The sequence below is a fragment of the Globicephala melas genome, chromosome 5 (assembly GCF_963455315.2).
Source record: "Globicephala melas chromosome 5, mGloMel1.2, whole genome shotgun sequence".
In the NCBI taxonomy this organism is placed as follows: Eukaryota; Metazoa; Chordata; class Mammalia; order Artiodactyla; family Delphinidae; genus Globicephala; species Globicephala melas.
The window spans coordinates 77,497,824-77,516,977 of NC_083318.1; the positions used below are offsets into that span (position 1 = coordinate 77,497,824).

At 34.0% G+C, this 19,154-nt stretch overlaps 1 pseudogene; it reads left to right on the forward strand.

The window, feature by feature from the left end:
• Window positions 1-18,732, forward strand: part of LOC115865709 (retinoic acid receptor RXR-gamma pseudogene) — a 49,680-nt pseudogene extending 30,948 nt beyond the window's left edge.
• Window positions 18,733-19,154: the final 422 nt, after the last annotated feature.

Sequence of the window (19,154 nt, forward strand, 5' to 3'; positions counted from 1 at the left end):
AATTACTTCCAAAACAAGCATTTATTATCTCGTAAAGTTTCTAAAAATCAGAAACCCAAGGGTAGCTTAGCTGGGTGGTTCTGACTCAAGCTCTCTCATGACATTACAGTTAATCTGTTGGTGAGGTAGCAGTTATCTGACTGCTGAAGGATACACATCCACACTTACAACCATGGAAGTTGGCAGGGGCTTCAGTTCCTTGCTTTGTAGCCCTCTTCATGCAGCTGGCTTCTTCCAGAATGAGTGACCACAAGGGAGAACAAGATGCCACACTGCCTCTTGTGGCCTAGTCTTAGAATCAGAAACCATTAATTCTCCTTCATTCTATTAGTTAGAAGTGTGCCCCCAGGTCCAGCCAACACTCAGCACAAAGGCACAGATACCAGGAGTTGGGTATCACTGTGAGTCAACTTGGAGGCAGACTACCACAATGCATTTCATCGGTTTTGGATAATCCATGGGCAGTGCCATCTCAAGTTTTACTTTTGCTTTATTATTGCTCTTATTTCTTCATACTACTCCATATACACTTTATCTTTTCATCGTGGATTTTTTTTCTGTTTTCCACTTCATGTTTTGTTTTGTGCTTCAATCTCTATTAATTCTACTGACCCATATTCTAGTTTTTAAATTGCCTTTTCTGCTGGGTCTAATGAGATGTTAAATCCTTCTACTGAATTTTAGTTTCAACTATTGCATTTTTTAGCTTTAAGATTTACCTTTTGCTGTTTTTATTCCAGTTCTTTGTGAAATTCTTTATTTTAAAATTTCTTTCAATAAACATCCTAATCCTTACGATTTAAAAGTTCAATACCTATTATTTTCTCTATATCCACTTTTCACAATTTTGATATTTTGATTTTTGTCTTATAATACAGGTAAGCTTTAGTTTACATGCTGGAAATTGCATAATAAAAATAAAACAGATTCTGCATAATAGTATCTTCCTTCAGAAAGGATTTAATTTTCTTCCAGTAATTAGAATATGGGCATATCACCCTCCTAGTCAATGTTGATAAATTTCCAGTTTGCCTTTTGTCCCCAGGACCTAACACTTATAAGGTTGAACTGAAAGGTTGGGATGTTTACTTGGCCTCTCATACTTGAAAAGCCCTAAGTGCTAACTTCATCTCCCTAGTGTGATAAGGCTGTTAAAATTTCTGCTTAGCTTTTAGAAGCTGCTATAGATTTGATATTTGCAAATATTACCCTAAGAATGTGAATCTGTGGAGTCAACCAACAAATATAAATTTTATTCAAAATGTTGTACTTGCTTCTCTCTGGTTCCCTTTCCTCTGTGTCTTGACCCATAAAGTCATACTTTATTTGTTAGACCTCAATGACAGTTTTTGTCTCCTCAGCCCAGTGAGACTGTTATAAGCTCTAGATCACTGTATGTTTTTGCTCGTTGCCCCTGAACAGTGAATAATCAAATTTCAAACCTGAGAATGGGTGGAAATTTAGCACTCACGTCAATATATTTCCCATCCTTCAAAAACTTTGTCTCTCAAATACTTGCTACCATGTTTAATTCCTGATGCCTCCAAACACTGTTTTTGTATTTTAACCAGACTTTATAGCTGTTATTAGTGGGAGATTTAGTCTAATGTCATTTATTTTATCTATGCCAGAAGCAGAAGTCAAATCAAGTAATTACAACATATATGCACATTTAATACACAGATATGTAGTTTATTTTTTCACTTACTCATAATTAGTTCTTAAAAATGTTGAGTTCAGAAGCTCAGATTTAGCTATGGTTCTATAGGATGTACTGGGAGCCAGAGTATAGATATACTGGTTGAAGAGAACATTATGATACAATCTGGAAAAGAACAGATAAATATTTTTTTCTGATAGTAGAAACTTATTTCCTCTGATATCTGACATACCAATTGACCTCAAGCCCAACTTTGCTGAAACAGTATAGGACCACAAAATAGCAGATTACATTCTGTTTTCTTAAAGATTCTGCTTGGAACTACCAAAACCCAGAGGGAAAATATATTTCATTGGGATTAATGGATAATATCTATTGAATGCAAAAAGTTAAAACTATATTATGTCTACAGTTGTTAACACTTTAGCAAAGAGAGGATGTAATTTTATTTATAGATTCTTGCTTTGAACTGCATTTAACTTTCTCAAAAGTATCTTTGGGCAATAAAACTTTCTGTGATTTTCTAAAAATATTTTAGTTTTGGTTCTGGCTATTTTAAGTAAGAAAAGTTATAACATTTAAACTTTTTTTAGAACTAAGAACTAATGTGATAATAGAACAAGGCTTAAAGAAGTAAAGTTATAGTATATTAGAAAATGGCAAATATGCTTTAAGAAAACATTTTAACATTTACATTTTTTACACTCAAGATCAGACATTCTATTGAAATAATTATAGTGCCAACTCATTTTAGAAATTGGTTATTAAACTTGAAATTTATTGGCACAATTTTTCATTGTCTACATGTTACTACTTTATTTTTTTCAGGTTTTTAAAAAAAAATTATTGGAGTATAGTTGATTTAAAATGTTGTGTGGCACATTTAACTGAAACTCTACTCCCTTTCCACAAAACTTTGAAAAAAATCTAAATACATTAACATGTCCCACAAAACCATGCATGATCTGAGTCCTCATAATGCAGATGAAATTACCAACTTTCCAAGTTCATCTCGTGTCTCTACCTAGTTGCTTCCTTGTCTTCAGCCACTAGGAATTATGCTGTCCCTTCAAATTGTGAACTTATTCTCACCTAAAGGTCTTTTTCTTATTCTCTTAAATTGAAGAGCTCTTCTTCCAGATTTTTAAATGACTTTCTCAGTTGCTTCACTTGTCTTTCCTTGTTTTTTACATTTTCAGATTCTCTCCTCGCATTATTGTAACAAAATAACATACTCTGTTCTCTTACCCATACTGCATTTTAAAAATAGCTTCTAACATTATATATTTGTTATTTTACTTGCTTAGTATCTTTTTCCCACTAAAGTGTCAGTTCTGTGAGAAGCTGTATTATCAGCGCAAATATTAGTGCTTATAGAGAGTAAATAGTTGCTATTTGTTATTGAATAAAGGACTCCCAGGCCCTTCACACACACATACAAATAGAAAAAGACAGGATGTAACTAACAAAATAACATTTATAGAATTAGTCATCTGACAAATATATGTTTCTATTGATTTTTATGCATAATTTCCTTGAGAAGCAAACTGATACTTTGATCCCATCTTTAGAGATGTATGATCCCATCTGTTTAGAGACACTAAGCAAGAATCAAAGCGTTTGGATCCTAGTGATGAAACATAACTAGTAGTTAGGAGGTATGTGTTCCCTGGAGGGTGAGAGACAAGGTTTCAAATCCCAGGTTTGTCTTTTATAAGTGCTATTGTGTAATATTGGACAAGTTGCTCTCTACACCTCAGTGTCTCATCTATACAATCAAAATGATTGTAACTATAATACTTCATGAAGTGGAATAAACTAGGTACATTCTAAAACAGACTAATGAAACAATAAAATTTAGTTATTATTTTCACTATTAGTTCTTGTTTCAGGAGATACAGGCTATGAATGACCATTTATGTCTCCGAGGCTCATTTTTCTCATTTTCAAAAATAGAATTTGCAAAACTTAAAAATGTTTTTATCTTTGAAGGTAGAGAATAGTTAGTGGTTGCTCTTACCATTTAGAGTATCTCAACACTGAAAAACAATAATTAGGACTCTATTCTATTTTCTCTTTTCCAAAGTAAGTAAACAATCTCATGGCTTTTAATACCATTAAGGTTGACATTTTTAATTTTATTCTCAATCAGAGACCAGCTTCATGAAGAGCACAAAATCTGACTTTGCTGTTATTAAGGAACACTGTCAAACACACAACTCCTCAGCTACCATGTCTTTTCTTTGCCATGTGGGTGGGTCAAGGGTAGTGGGAACAAACTAGTCTCTAATTGATCTTACTCTGCCATGGTGCATGTGGAGTCAGCAAAGTTGGTATCTCCTTTGAACTTTCACTATATTCTCTATATCTTTAGGTGAGATTCATTTATAACAGGAGATTTTTAAGTTTAGTTAAAAACAAACAAACAAACCTCAGTGTAGCTTAAATAAAGAAAGGATTTTATTGGCTTACTTATCTGAAAAGTTAGAGGCAGGCAATACTGGATCCAGTCTCCCCTAGGACTTCCTGTCTCTGTCTCTCCGGAATGCTTTAATGATGTCAGTTTCCATACCAGAGCTCCAGATTCTGCTGTTAGGATAGTAAAATCACTACAGCATATTCAGACCACACATTTTTACAGTTTCCAATCCAAGAGAAAGTAGTGTGTGTCTTTTGCTATATCTTGAAATCTTGGAGATTACTTGTTTCCATTTATTTCAATCATCTTTCAGTGGCCAGAGAGGTTTGTTTTAGGCCATCAGTTCTACTCAAGCCATGTAGCTAAGAATGGGAAGAACAAAAAATGTTGATGGAGAAAAAAGAATTGGACCTGAAGAAGCAGTCAGCAAATGTCTACTGACCTGTTTTAAGTTATACATTTTCATACTGAGAAAACCTGTCTGATAAATACCACCAGGAATACACCAGCAATAAAACAAATTTGGTTTATTTAATTTTCTGCAGTATTGGCAAACACTGTCCATGAGTAACACTGGGGCAGATAACTAAAAGGGAATGGGAAAGGACTTTTAATACGGCTTGCATTTCTGCCTAATGACTATTTCTAAGGAGCAATTTAGAGAAGCATGAAACATTGCTAGATGTTTGTCACAGCAGTCCTATTCAGGAGGCAGGAGAAACAAAGCAGGGCTAAGGAAATCATTGGTAAGGAAGCCATAATTTCTCAAATTATGTCTCCTTGGCCATGTCTAGTTGAAAACTTTCTTTTAGTTTCCATTAGAAATGCTATAGTCTGATTACTAGTCACACTAAGAAGATGACTTTGGGTTGTGTTTCTTCAGAAACCACAAAGTTAGGGTAAATGAGGAATGCTGTGAAAACAAAAAACAAGAGTGAACCCCCCCAAAAATCCTCTTATTTGAAGAACTGAGGATGGAAATAAAAGCTACTTCAATTGTGACCCAAAAATAGATCAGATCCTTTAAGCAAAGACAGAATGTTCTATTTTCACTGATTTAATTTCAAACAGTTACGTTTCTCACAGCTGAGAGTTTTAATCAACAAGGTTTCTCAGCACTAGGTGTTTGAAGTTAGTAAAAGAAGCCTTTACATATTCAAAATAGATAACTGCCACACTTAAAAAAAAGATATATTTTTTTAGTGCAGTTTTAAGTTCAAAGCAACATTGAGGGGAAGGTACAGAGATTTTTCCATATGCTCCCTACCCCTTATATGCATAGCTTCCCCAATTGTCAGTATCCCCCACCAGAGTGGCACATTTGTTATAATTGATGAACCTACATTCACACATCTAATCACTAAAAGTTTATAATAAAGTCCACTCTTGGTGTCGTATATTCTATGGGTTTGGACAAATATATAATAATTGTACCCAACATTATAGTATCATACAGAATAGTTTGACCACCCAAAAAATTCCTTGTGCTCTGCCGAGTCATCCCTCTATCCACCCCCAGCCCCTAGAAACTACTGATTTTTTTTTTCACTGTCATATGATTTTACCTTTTCCAGAATGTCATGTAGTTGGAATCATGACATGATAATGACTTTTGAGATTGGCTTCTTTTGTTTAGTAATATGCATTTAAGGTTCCTCCATGACTTTTCATGGCTTGATAGCTCATTTCTCTTTACCACTGAATGATATTCCATAGTCTGAATGTACCATGGTTTATCCATCCTCTACCAAAAATATCTTTGTTGCTTCTAAGTTTTGGCAATTATGAATAAAGCTGCTATAAATATCTGTGTGCAGGTTTTTGTGTGGACATACATTTTCAACTCCTTCAGGTAAATACCAATGAGTTTAATTGCTGGATCATATGGCAAAAGTATATTTAGTTTCATAAGAAACCATCAAACTGGCTCTGCAATTTTGCTTTCCTACCAGCAATAAATGAGAGTTACTGTTAATTCATGTCCTGTCCAGAATTTAGTGTTGTCAGTGTTCTATATTTTGGCCATTCTAATAAGTATGTAATGGCATTTTGTTGTTTTAATTAGCATTTTCCTGATGAGAAATGATGTGGAACATCTTTTCATATGCATATTTGCCATCTGTATATCTTTGGTGAAACATCTGTTTAAGATCTTTGGCCTGTTTTCTAATTGGATAATTTTCTTCTTATTGTTGATTTTTAAGAGTTCTTTGTATATTTTGGAAAATATTCCTTTTTCAGATGGGTCTTTGTGAATATTTCCCAGTCTGTGACTTGTCTTCCTATTCTTTTGGCATTGTCTTTGGAAGAGCAAAACTTTTTATTTAATGAAGTCCAGTTTATCAATTATTTCTTTCATGGATTGTGCATTTTTTGTTGTCTCTAAAAAGCCATCAACACAATGTCATATAGGTTTCCTCCTTTTTTTTTTTTGAGTTTATAGTTTTGTGTTTTACATTTATTTAGGTCTGTGATCCATTTTGAGTTCATTTTTGTGAAGGGTGTGAGGCTGTCTGCAGATTTAAAAAATTATTTTTTGCATGTGGATGTCCAGTTGGTCCAGCACCATTTGTTGAAAAGACTATCTTTCCTCCGTTGTACTGCCTTTGCTCCTTTGTCAGAGATCAATTGAATGTATTTATGTGGATCTGTTTGATTTCCCTATTCTGTTTCATTGATCTATTTGTCTGTTTTTGGCCAGTACCACACTGTCTTGGTTACTGTGTCATTAAAATAAGTCTTGACATTAGGTAGTGTCAGTTTCCTCCAATATCGTATTAGCTATTCTGGGTCTTTTGTCTCTTCATACAGACTTTGGAATCAGCCCATCAATAGCCACAAAATAATTAGCTGATATTTTGATTGGGATTACATTGAATCTATAAATCAATTTGGAAAGAACTAACCTCTTGACAATATTGAATCTTCCTATCTATGAACATGGAATATCTATTTATTCAGTTCTTCTTTGATTTCATTCATCAAAGCTTTGTTGTTTTCCTTATATACATCTTGTACATCTTTTATTAGACTTATACTTTAACATTTCATCTTTTTCGGGGTAATGTCGATAATATTATGTCTTTAATTTCAAATTCCACTTGTTTATTGCTGGTATATAGGAAAGTGGTTGACTTTCGTATATTAATTTTGTATCCTGAAACCTTGCTATAATTGCTTATTTCAGGAGTTTGTTGTTGTTGTTGATTCTTCAGATTTTTTACATAAATAGTAATGTCATTTGCAAACAAAGACAGTTTTTATTTCTTTTTTCCCAATCTGTATCTTATTTCCTTTTCTTATCTTATTACATTATCTAGAACTTCCAACATTATATTTAAAGGAATGGTGAGAGGGGATATACTTGCCTTGAACCTGATCTTAGTGGGAAAACTGAGTTTCTCACCATTAAGTACTATGTTATCTATAGGTTTTTTTATAGATATTCTTTATCAAGTTGAGAAATTCTTCTCTATCCCTATTTTACTGAGAGTTTTTATCATGAGTAGGTGTTTGCTTTTGTCAAATGCTTTTTCTGAATCTATTGATATGGTCATGTGATTTTTCTTCTGTATTCTATTGATGTGATATATTATATTAATATATTTTCAACTGTTGAACTAGACTTGCATACCTGGGATAAATCCCACTTAGTCATGAGGTATACTTTTTTTTTATACATTGTTGATTTTGATTTGCTAATATTTTGTTGAAAATTTTTGCAGCTATATTTCATGAGTCTAGTGTTCTATTTTTGTAATATTTTTGTCTGGCTTTGGTATTAGGGTACTGTTGGCCTCATTAAATTAGTTAGGGATTGTGTCTTCTGCTTCTGTTCTCTGAGATTGTAGAGAATTGGTATAATTTCTTCCTTAAATGTTTGGTAGAATTCACCAAAGACCCAATCTGAGACACTCTATAACTTATTGTTAACTAAAATATCCATGAGAACCCTTAAATAACTTAAACATATGTGGTAAAAAAAAAAAGTAGTACTATTCTTTGTTCTGTTTTTTTAATTTTGTTTTACCATGGACATTTAGTCTAAAAATTAACTTTAGGAACCTTTTATTCTGTCCTAATAATTTTTCATATAAGAAACCAGAGATGTGTATTGGTGAAATAACTTGCTCAAGTTCACAAGCTAATTAGTGCCAGACCTAAGAGTAGGTTCTCTCTCCACAATACTGCACTGTTACCAGCTAAGTGGCAACAAATAAGAAATGTTTGTACAGAAAGGTGCATGCTACAGTACTACTAGTTGTAAGAACTCACTCGGACAGAAGTTCCTTCCCTTAAATAATCCATCATCTTCTTCCATGGGTCTGCTATTTGTATGTCATTCATTTGGACAGTTTAATTATTGGTAAAATAATTTCAACTGCCATTGGAAAAAAAAACTTTTTATTATTTTATCGGAAAAATATTAGCTACAGCTTTTTCCATCTGAAAAGAAAGAAAAAACACCAACTTATCAAGAAGGAAAAGTTGGAGGGCTATCTTCTTAACTATGATGATTTGGGAAGTAAAATCTCATTATGGGAAGAAAGGGGTGGGGTGGGGGGAAGGTGTTTGCCTTGATAGCTAAAAATGACTCATCACTGTCCCCAGTCCTTCTCAACGGATCTATTGATAGTTTCATTCATTCAACAGACACTTTTGAACATCATTTTGTGTCAGGCACTATTCTAAACTATAGAGATATATAGTAGCAGTTATTAAAGTAAACCAAGTCCTTGTCTTTAGAGAACATACTTTCTAGTGAAGGGAGGCAGAAATAATCCAATAAGGAAATAAATATATAACATTCCAAATAAAATAGGGAATGGGATTTGGGGGCATTCATTCAACATGTATTTATTTCACGTCTGTTATATGTAAGTGCAATCTCACCTCTTGGAAATGCAAAGACAGAAGTGTTTCATCCTTGGGAATTCACAGTGGGAAACACAGATGAATAAACAGGCAAAGTTAGATTAAAGCTTTATAGAAGAGCAAAAATGGAATATAGAAACTTATACATTCTGCCTTATTCTTTCCAGAGTTATGGTGATTGGGAAGATGCCATTAGCATAAGCTAGTTGGGAGAAAAGTAACTACCTGGTCAATTGGAAGCCCCACCCTGATGATCAGACCTCTCATTGCTGAACTTAGATAGATTTTTACTATAGCAAAGGAACTGTAAATAAAAGAGCTGTGAAAGAACTATGGGTATTCTACAGAGTAACCCAGACTATTAGAAACATAATATGAGCCACAAATAAAAGCCACATATGTAGTTTAAATTTTTCTAGTTGCTTGATAAAAAGTGAAATGGATTTTAATAATATATTTTATTTAACTTGATATGTTCAAACTATTATCATTTCAACATTTAATTACTATAAACTTATGAATGAGATTTATATATTTTTCTTTCCATACTGTCTTCAAAATCTAGTACATGTTTCCACCTAAGCACAGCTCATTTTGGACTAGTGATATTTCAATTGTTCAATAATTCATGTCTACCATATTACACAGCATAGCTATAGAACTTTCCATCTCAGCCTACCCTGCCTTTCTGCTGAGATTTTTATCTTAGACAATAAAGATATGTACAGATTTCAGCATAGAGTATGGATTTTCTAGATTGTTTTGATTACAAATTGCAGCTGGCAATTTTGGGGGCTTTTCTGTTTATGTTGAATATTTGGTTAATAGTTCTAATAAGTTACAAGGTAGTAGACATTTTTGTGTAGAGAAAAATGATGCTGTATCTGAATAAAATAAGCCGAATCTCTGTGAGCCTCTTACCCCTGCTAAATTACTGTAAAATTATTAATTATTTTAAGAATCAAACAAAAATTTTTCCTTTTTCTTTTCATTTTTTGGTCCAATAACAATGAGAGTATGAAGGTCAGGCTCAAGTGTCCCAAGATTTTCTGAAATTGTAAAACACAGTGTAACAGAGAAGAATCTGCATTTCTTCTGGTTTCTCATTGAATTACATAGTAACTAAGAACTGCCAACTTGCTGACTATATATATTTTTAAGTTCAAAAGGCAAAAGGTGAATATTCACCATTGACCTGCTTGTCAAAAACACTGAACAATTTTTTCTAGATGCTGACAGTTTATTTGAGTTTTTTCCTGCTTTGTCCTTACAGCCTTCTCTCACAGGTGTTTTCTTTCTGTGCTTTTTCAGAGCATTTGTTCAGGTGATGCTTGAATTTATAAACTCACTAAAGTATAAGATCTAATTTAGTCAATCAGAACCAAGAGTCTGTAATCTGGAAAGGTAGATTTTAGGTATCACAATACAGTATAAATAACATACATCATTTAAAAAATAATCTATTTTTGATATTTAATTAGTAAGTTATTGGTAATTATGACTCAACATAACTATGGAAAGACTAATAATGAAATATCCTCCAAATCTAAATGATATTCTTATAGGACACAAATTAAAAAGTTATTCTTTTATGTATATAATCTGACCAGAAAATGAAAAAAGTTAATTAATTATTCTTCACTGTAGTAATTTATGGTTAACTTCCATTTTTTGATTTTTCTAATTGAATAGTTAGTTGATAGCTATATAAAGAAATTTTTATTCCCCTATACTGTTTCCCTGCCTTTGTTTCAGGTCAAGTGGTATTGAAGCATTGATCTTTTGTAGGTTGCAATTTTCTCATTAATACAACTTGAGGATACCACTATGTTCACCCCAAAACAAGCATTCAGACTTTTAAAATTTCATTCGACATTTTAATAGTAACTTCCTACAAAATTTTTAAGGAAAGCATCACTATTTTATAGTTAAAAAAGGAAAAATAGGATAAAGAGGCAATTCTAGAAATTCCAAATGGTCTATTCAAATCTAGAGGCAATTGCAGTAGACCATGTTGATTCGCCAGAGATCTAGTGTCCCAGTTAGCTAGTTATACAGGTAGACTCAGGCATCTGAAGTGTATTTTCAAACAATCATTTTTTATCTAGTTATTATAAGCCTATTCATTAGGTAGAAAGAAAACACAAAAAAATTTAGTCATGGGATGAAAATGACAAAAGTAGGATATTTTATTGTTAAAATATTGCTGTCTAAGGAAAAGAGCCAACATAGGTTCTCAGGATGTTTATTAGGACAAAGTCCTGATAAATAATTTTGACCAAATGAAAATATTTGAAAGGACAGGTAAACTGAGGTATAGAGAGTAGACCAAATTATCTGAAAGAGTATTTGTTCAACAATTTTTTAGATTTTTTTATTCTGAGGTGAGTATAGATTCATAGGAAATTGCAAACACACACACACACACACACACGGAGATTACGCATGCTTCACCCACATTTCCCCAGTGGTAAAATCATAAGTAATCATAGTATAGGATCAAAACCAGGAGATTGACATTGGTATATGCTACACAGAATTCATTTGTGTGTGTGTGTGTGTGTGTGTGTGTGTGTGTGTGTGATATGTAGTGCTAAGCGTTTTTATCACATGTATGGATTCATGTAACTACCACCACACTCAAGATACAGAGCTGTTACAGTACCACAAGGTCCTTCAGACTAACCCTTCATAGCCTCGCCTAAACGTTCTCTCATCTCCATTCCTAACCTCTGTAAACCACAAATCTATTGTCTATCTCTATAATTTTGCTATCCAGAAATGTCAAATAAATGGAATGATACAATATCTAATCTTTTGAAACTCGCTTTTTATTCACTCAGCAAACGCCCTTGAGATCCATCCAAGTTTTTGTATGAACTTCACATTCTCTTTCTCCTCTCTAGGATTTCAGTGCTAGACAGAGAGTCCTGTATTTGTCTGCAGGTCCTTGTGGCTCTATTCTTTTTTTTTTTTTTTTTTTTTAAGTCTGTATTCTCTCTGTTTTTCAGATTATTCAGATTGGGTAAATCTTTGAGTTCACTGATTCTTTTTTCCATCATCTCATTCTGCTATTGAGCCTATCCATTGAGATGTTCTCCCCCAACCCCCTTTGGTTACTATATTTTTCAGATCTATGATTTCTTTTTGTTTCTTTTTTATATTCTCAATTCCTTTGACAAGATTTTCTATTTTTTCACTTGTTTCATGACTGCTCATAATTGCTCATTGAAGCATTTTAATGATCACTACTTTAAAATCCTTGTCTGGTAACTACAGTTTTTCAGTAATCTCAATGTTGATGTCTCTCGATTGTACTTTATACAAGTTGTTTATTTGTAAAAGAGAAATTATTTGCAAAAGAGATTTTTTTATTGTCATGTGACTATTTTGGATATTACGTTGTGAGACTCTGGAATCCATATAATCCTTTTTAGTAGGCAGTTGTCCTGTTTAGGATACATTGGAGTTAGATGAGGGTGAAGGTTCAGCTCCTCGTTGGTTCTTGTTGACACCAAGGTAGGGTGGGGGAGATCAGAGTACTGAGTAACCTTGCCTCACACAGCCTCATTCAGTCTTGTTGCTGCTGGATGGGAGTGAAGGCTCAGCTCCTCATTAGGTCTTGCTGGTACTGAGACATGGTAAGTTGAGTGCTAACTAACCCACCTTCTACCACATTGTTAGGTATTATTGCTGCTGACTGTGGTTGGTGGGTCAGCTCCCTGCTGGACCTTCATGAAATTTCCAAAGTAGGTGAATTAGAGTATTGCCTAATTCCTTCTTCTGTATAGAAGATTGAAGACCTACTCCCTGTTTAGGTACACTGACATTACCCTAGTAGTATAATTAGAGCATTGCCTCTTTATGCCAAGTAGGGGATGGAAGATCAACTCCTGTGGTTGGCAAACTCTAAAATTGTCCCTCAATATTTTTCTCTTTAATCCCCATGACCATAAGTATAGAGATATCTTGCCCATGATTATGTCATTACAGAGTAAAATGGATTTTGCAGATGTAATTAAGGTTTCTAATCAGTTGACTTTGAGATAATCAAAATGGAAATTATCCTAGTGGGTCTAATCTAATTATATGAACCCTTTAAAAGCAGAGATACTTCTCTAGCTAGTAGCAGAATGGGAAGTCAAAGATATTCAAAGGAAAAAAAAAAAGATTTCAGACATCTTTGCTGGTTTTAAAGATGGAAAGGGCCATGTTCATGGAGCATAGAGCAGCCTCAAGGGGCTGAAAGCAACCCCTAAGCAACAGCAACCAATTATTAAAAGTAGGATTATGGTGGTTGATTATATGAATAAGATGCTTAAAGATTTTTCTGAGACATGCATATTAAGCTACCTGATTATGTCCCTTGAGTGGTATCCCTAGGCCACTACCAAGCCATCTGTTGTACAGAACCTTGTATTATGTGACTCTCAAGATGTTGATCTTAATTTAATTACCTAAGGATGGCCCAGGTCATTGCTTTATTACTAAAAGAGTAATCCAAAGTTTCTAAGTTATCCTAACTCTTAGTGGAATTTAAAAAAATAATAATCACAATTTGTTTTCTCTAACTGAGTGCTGTGATAGCAGAATGTGAATGAGAAAAATCATAAATGAGGATGATCTGTGAAGATAGATCTGATTTTATGCTGGGTATAAAGAATATGGCTTAGAATAATTTGGTTTGTTTTTCACTGAATCACTATTTTTTATATGAATTGTCATTTTAAAACTTTATTATTGCATAGATTTTGTAGATATGATCCTTTGTCAATACAAAGACTCAATAATGGAGCAGAAGAACAAATGCAAAATAAAACTTTAAAGGATTTTCCTATCTCCGTATCTTTGATGGCAAGGGCAGTGAGCAACAGTATTAAGAGCACATAGATCCAGAAAAGGTGGGAGAATCTCCTGCTAAAGGATTCTTGAAGAAGTTTCATTGCAAAGTTAATTTTATGGAAATACAAGGAATGCTCACAGGAACAGTCAGGATTTCAAGGCTGCTTATCCAAAGTTTTAAAATCTATTACAGTACAAAAGTGAAATACAGACTTTAGTGGAAGAAGCAATAATTTCCTGAATGTTAAAGAAAACACTTAACAGTTATATAAAAGTAGGAGTAAACTTTATTTACAACTGCAGCTATATTCTCAAATTCAGTATTGAAATCAATCAAGACTGAAAAGCAAAAGTGTCATTTACAAGCTATTCCCTCATGGTTCCTTTTTACTCAAATCACATTTGGAGCCTGTCTTCTGTGATAGAAGGTAACATTTGCTGCATGTACTGGGTGGCATTTGCAATATGCCCTTACTGAAATCCCAAATCATGTTTATAAAGAAAGGTTCAGTCAAAAAACATTTTCAACCCATTTACTGATACATACTTTATAATCTTCAGTACTTTCCCTGTTTCCTAATATACAAGTTTGTTACAAACTGACTATCATGCAAAGGAGAAGAAAATAATAATTTTTACATGGCAAGAACACAAGATTTCAAGCTGATTTTTACGTTTGTGAATATGTGTCGTTGGCTAGATTTGCTTAAACATTCCCTGAAATGAATTCAAGACTGTTTTCAGGTATCAGATGAAAAAGCATATGTAAGAATAAAGATCCTATATTTGTATTACTGCAGAGTTTTGTTTCCTCCATAAATATATTATATATAAAAAGTAAATCAAAAAATAAAGCTAAAAAAATTATGTTTCCTGAGCATCTACAAAATTTATTATAAATCTGTTTTTCCCTTTCCAACATTAGATGTTTGTGTGTTGTTACCAAAACTATTTATGCACAGGTGAAGATTTTCAAAGTGCAGGAGGATTTATGGTGGAGAAATGGAAGAATGTATTGAATCCAATGATATACAACTATATACTTTTCAAAATAGGCTCAATTTTTTACCTTAAATGGGTTAAACTTTGCTATGACTACAAAGTAAATAAGAATTGCATATTCATGCATATCTTAAAATGAAGATTTTGAATATAAAATATAGACATTTCATATATGGCAAACCTTTGAAATTAGTGAAAATTAAATTAAGGTCTAATAAATACCTAATTTTAGCTGGGTAGCTATTTGAAGAATAAAATGAAGCTGGATTTCTCTGTCTCTATATCAGAAATAATTCTGGCTGACTCAGAATTTTAAACAAAAAAGGCAGCTACTAAATAAATTATGAGTGAATATTCATTGTGGAAAAGTGACACAAATTCCAACAGAGCCTTATGTTGAAATAAAATCATCACAAAAAATTATGGAAGATACATTCAAAATCTAGTTCTATGGTTAAAAGAGATAATATGCACATTCTTTTTATTATAAAATAAACAGTAATAAATCACTAAAAGGAACATCCCAAATAAATGAGAGTAAAAAATGAAATGAATTATACAACAAATGATCAACCTCACTAATGAAGTTAAAAATAGATTTCAAAAAGTACCTTCCCCATCTATCTATTTATATTTCTCTATACCAATATATATGTTCACAGTTCATCAACAGTCACATAAAATAACTTTCTTTTCTCCATGCCAACAACAGTCTTAATTATTTTTGTCAATCTTATATGGATGGGCAAAGATAAGCAAAGACAAAAGTATTGTTGGCATGGAGAAACAAATCTCTTTATATGCTGTTGATGGAATGTGAACTCAATTTCTACATCATTTTAAATCATTTATTAAAAGACAAACATTTTAAAGAGTTTGCCACATTCTCATCTTTAGAATATCACAAACATATTTGCATGAATGGGACAGTACAGGCATCTATATACTGTTGACCCTTGAACAATACTGGGGTTAGGGGCACCAACCCTCTACACCAACCAGCTGAGGACCCGTGGTACATATTTATTGAAAAAAAAATCTGCATGCAAGTGGACCCGCATTTCAGACCAGTGTTGCTCAAGGTCAACTGTAGAAGGTTTTCAGTTTTTCACATCATTGTTTGTGCTCTTCCTCTTTGATAGATTAATAAATGAAATATGACCCACCCATATGAGTGTATTAATTTGTAGCAACAACAAATGGATGTTTAGAATTTAGTGTGAAACAGCAAACAAAACATTGTAAAATACTTAGTATAGTATCAGGATGTTTATTAAAATATGCAGTAATAATATATGATTTATTATCATGCAAGCATATTGAAATGAATTAATCATATTTCATCATTTATTTCACAAATACTTTGAGACTCCTCACTGTGTCAATCACATGGTTCTTTCTCTTTTCTCATTATTATGCAACCATATGATTATTAATTATTTTGTAATAGTTGTGCAAATAGTTGGTACACATATATCTACATGGTAAAAATAAGCAATAAAATGACCATCTTTTTTTTTTTTGTGGTACGTGGCCCTCTCACTGTTGTGGCCTCTCCCATTGCGGAGCACAGGCTCCAGACGCGCAGGCTCAGCGGCCATGGCTCACGGGCCCAGCCGCTCCGCGGCATGTGGGATCCTCCCAGACCGGGGCACAAACCCGAGTCCCCTGCATCGGCAGGCGGACTCAACCACTGCGCCACCAGGGAAGCCCTAACATGAACATCTTTTAATCCACAATCCAACTTAATTGGAACTTTGCCAATAACACTGCATCATCTTCTGTGCTTCTCCAAATTACCATCAAATGCCTCATTTTATTTTAATTATTATTCCCAAACTGTGTGTATCATTCCCTTACTTTCCATTTTAATATTTTTCAAAGTATAATATTCATATAAGAAACAAGTAAGCGACCAGTTTGATGATTTTCACACTTACACAATAAAGCAAAACAAATACAAAAACAAAAAAATAACAACAATCCCCAGATGGAGAAACAGAACTTTACTAGCACCCAAGAAGCTACTCATTCCCCCTTTAAGTCAATATTTTCTTTGAATGGTAACCACTTCCCTATCTTCTTACACACTGTATCACTTTTGCCTGTTTTGGAATTTTATATAAATAGAATTATAGTGTTTTGTTTCTTTTGTTCAATATTATTTGTAAATTTCGCCTATCTTGTTCAATGAAGCAATGGCTCATATAGTCTCGTTAGATAGCTGTTTGTTATAATGTAGTCTAATTTATTGTTTTTTCTCATTTACAGTTTGTACTTTTGCATCGTGTCTTATACCCTGTGACTATAAAGATAGCATATATTATATTTAAAATTTTTTATTGCTTACAGTATTTAAATTTAAATCAGTGACCAATGTGGAATTATTTTCTATGTATGCTGTCAGTTAGGTTCACAAGTTTCATTTTTTTCCATAAGGATTTTCATACTGAATAACCCATGCCTTTTCCCATACCTGAAACCCATGCTTTCATCACTGCATTCCCACATCACTCTTACATGGTTTATTTAGAGTTACACATATGATATGGCTGCATAAAATCACTGAAGCCTCTTCGGCTTACAACTAAATCTTTGGATAAAATACAAAAAATCTCCTTGGAAAGAAAAAGAGACTCTGCATTGACAAATTGTAGAGAAATAGAAAGGAACTAGCTACCTTTTGCACTCTCTGTAGTCATGAACAGAACATGATCAAAAGGCATTACACTGGCCTTCTGTTTCACGATGAGGCCTGTGTATACTCACTTCCCCATCAGCATCGTTATTCAAAACAACGGGTCTCTTGTTAAAATTTCAAATTTCTTGGGCAAAAATATATCCACAGGGTTCAGATGAGGCCAGGCATTGCTTCTTCAGTATCTCAAGCACCAGAAAAATATGTTAATTCCTGAAGGAAACGATATTAAACTTGTATCAAATTCAGCTGCTTTGATTCAGCAAACCCCAACAGTTAAAAACACGGATATCAGAAAATTTTTGCATAGTATTTATGTTGCTGAAAAAGGATGTTCAGCAGGCTGATGATTAAGACCTAAGTTGTCCAGCTACAAAAACAGTAAGGTGCTGGATGATTCCTGTTTATGATATATATATGTTTTTTTTTTTTTTTTTTTTTTTTTCGGTATGCGGGCCTCTCACTGTTGTGGCCTCTCCCATTGTGGAGCACAGGCTCCGGACACGCAGGCTCAGCGGCCATGGCTCACGGGCCCAGCCGCTCCGCAGCATGTGGGATCTTCCCGGACCGGGGCACAAATCCGTGTCCCTTGCATCGGCAGGCGGACTCTCAACCACTGCGCCACCAGGGAAGCCCTGTTTATGATGTTTTAAAGACACAATTAATGCCCTGTGTCAGAAAAAAAAAAGTTAACAAGCAGCTTTTCATTCTTTGAATGGACCAGGCACATTTCCTACTTCTCTGACCTCAAGTTGGAGGACCAGGTCATTTTGTTCTGGGCAGGGTAGAAGGGATTACTGATTACCTCCTCTTTCCACTTGGTTTCTGTGCAGGATGGCATCCTTCTGGCCATAGGCTTATACATCCACCTGAGCAGTGTCTATAATGCTGGGGTTGTCTCCATCTTTGACAGAGTTCTGACTGAGCTGGTGTTCAAAATGAAGCAGATGGATAAGTTGTAGCTGGGAATCCTGCAAGCCATTGTGCATTTAACCCAGATGCCAAGGGTCTGTCCAAGCTCCCAGAGGTTCTGTGGAAGTTTATGTTATTCTTGAGGCCTATACCAAGCAGAAGTATCTGGAAAAACCAGGCAGCTTTGCAAAACTGCTGCTGTGCCCCCCCGTCCTGCACTCCATCAGCTTGAAATGCCTGGAGCATCTCTTCTTCAAGCTCACGGGGGACATGCCCATTGACACCTTCCTCATGGAGATGGAGATACTGCTGCAGTTCACCTGAGCCTCACCAGTTACAGCCTCCTCTACCTCATAATTGTTTATGATAAATGTAAACAAGTATAATCAGATTGTAGACGGAAGAAAAAATTTGGAGAAGTCGAGCACATTAGGGAAATGAAGATATTAAGGGAATAAAAAAAGGTATTCTGAAATGAATGAAAAGTAAGAGCATTTGCACTAGCAAACTTACTGTATGAGAAATGTTAAAGAAATTTCTTTAGGCTGAAGGAAAATAATACCAGAGGGAATCCTGGGTCTTTAAGAATGAAGAGAGACCAGAAATGCTAAACACCTAGTTAAATACAGTAGACTATTTTTTGTTTTAATTTCTTTAAAATATAAACACATATTGACAGCAAAAAGTATAACAATGTCCAATGGGACTTTCAGCATATGCAATAGATTTAACAACTATAAGATAAG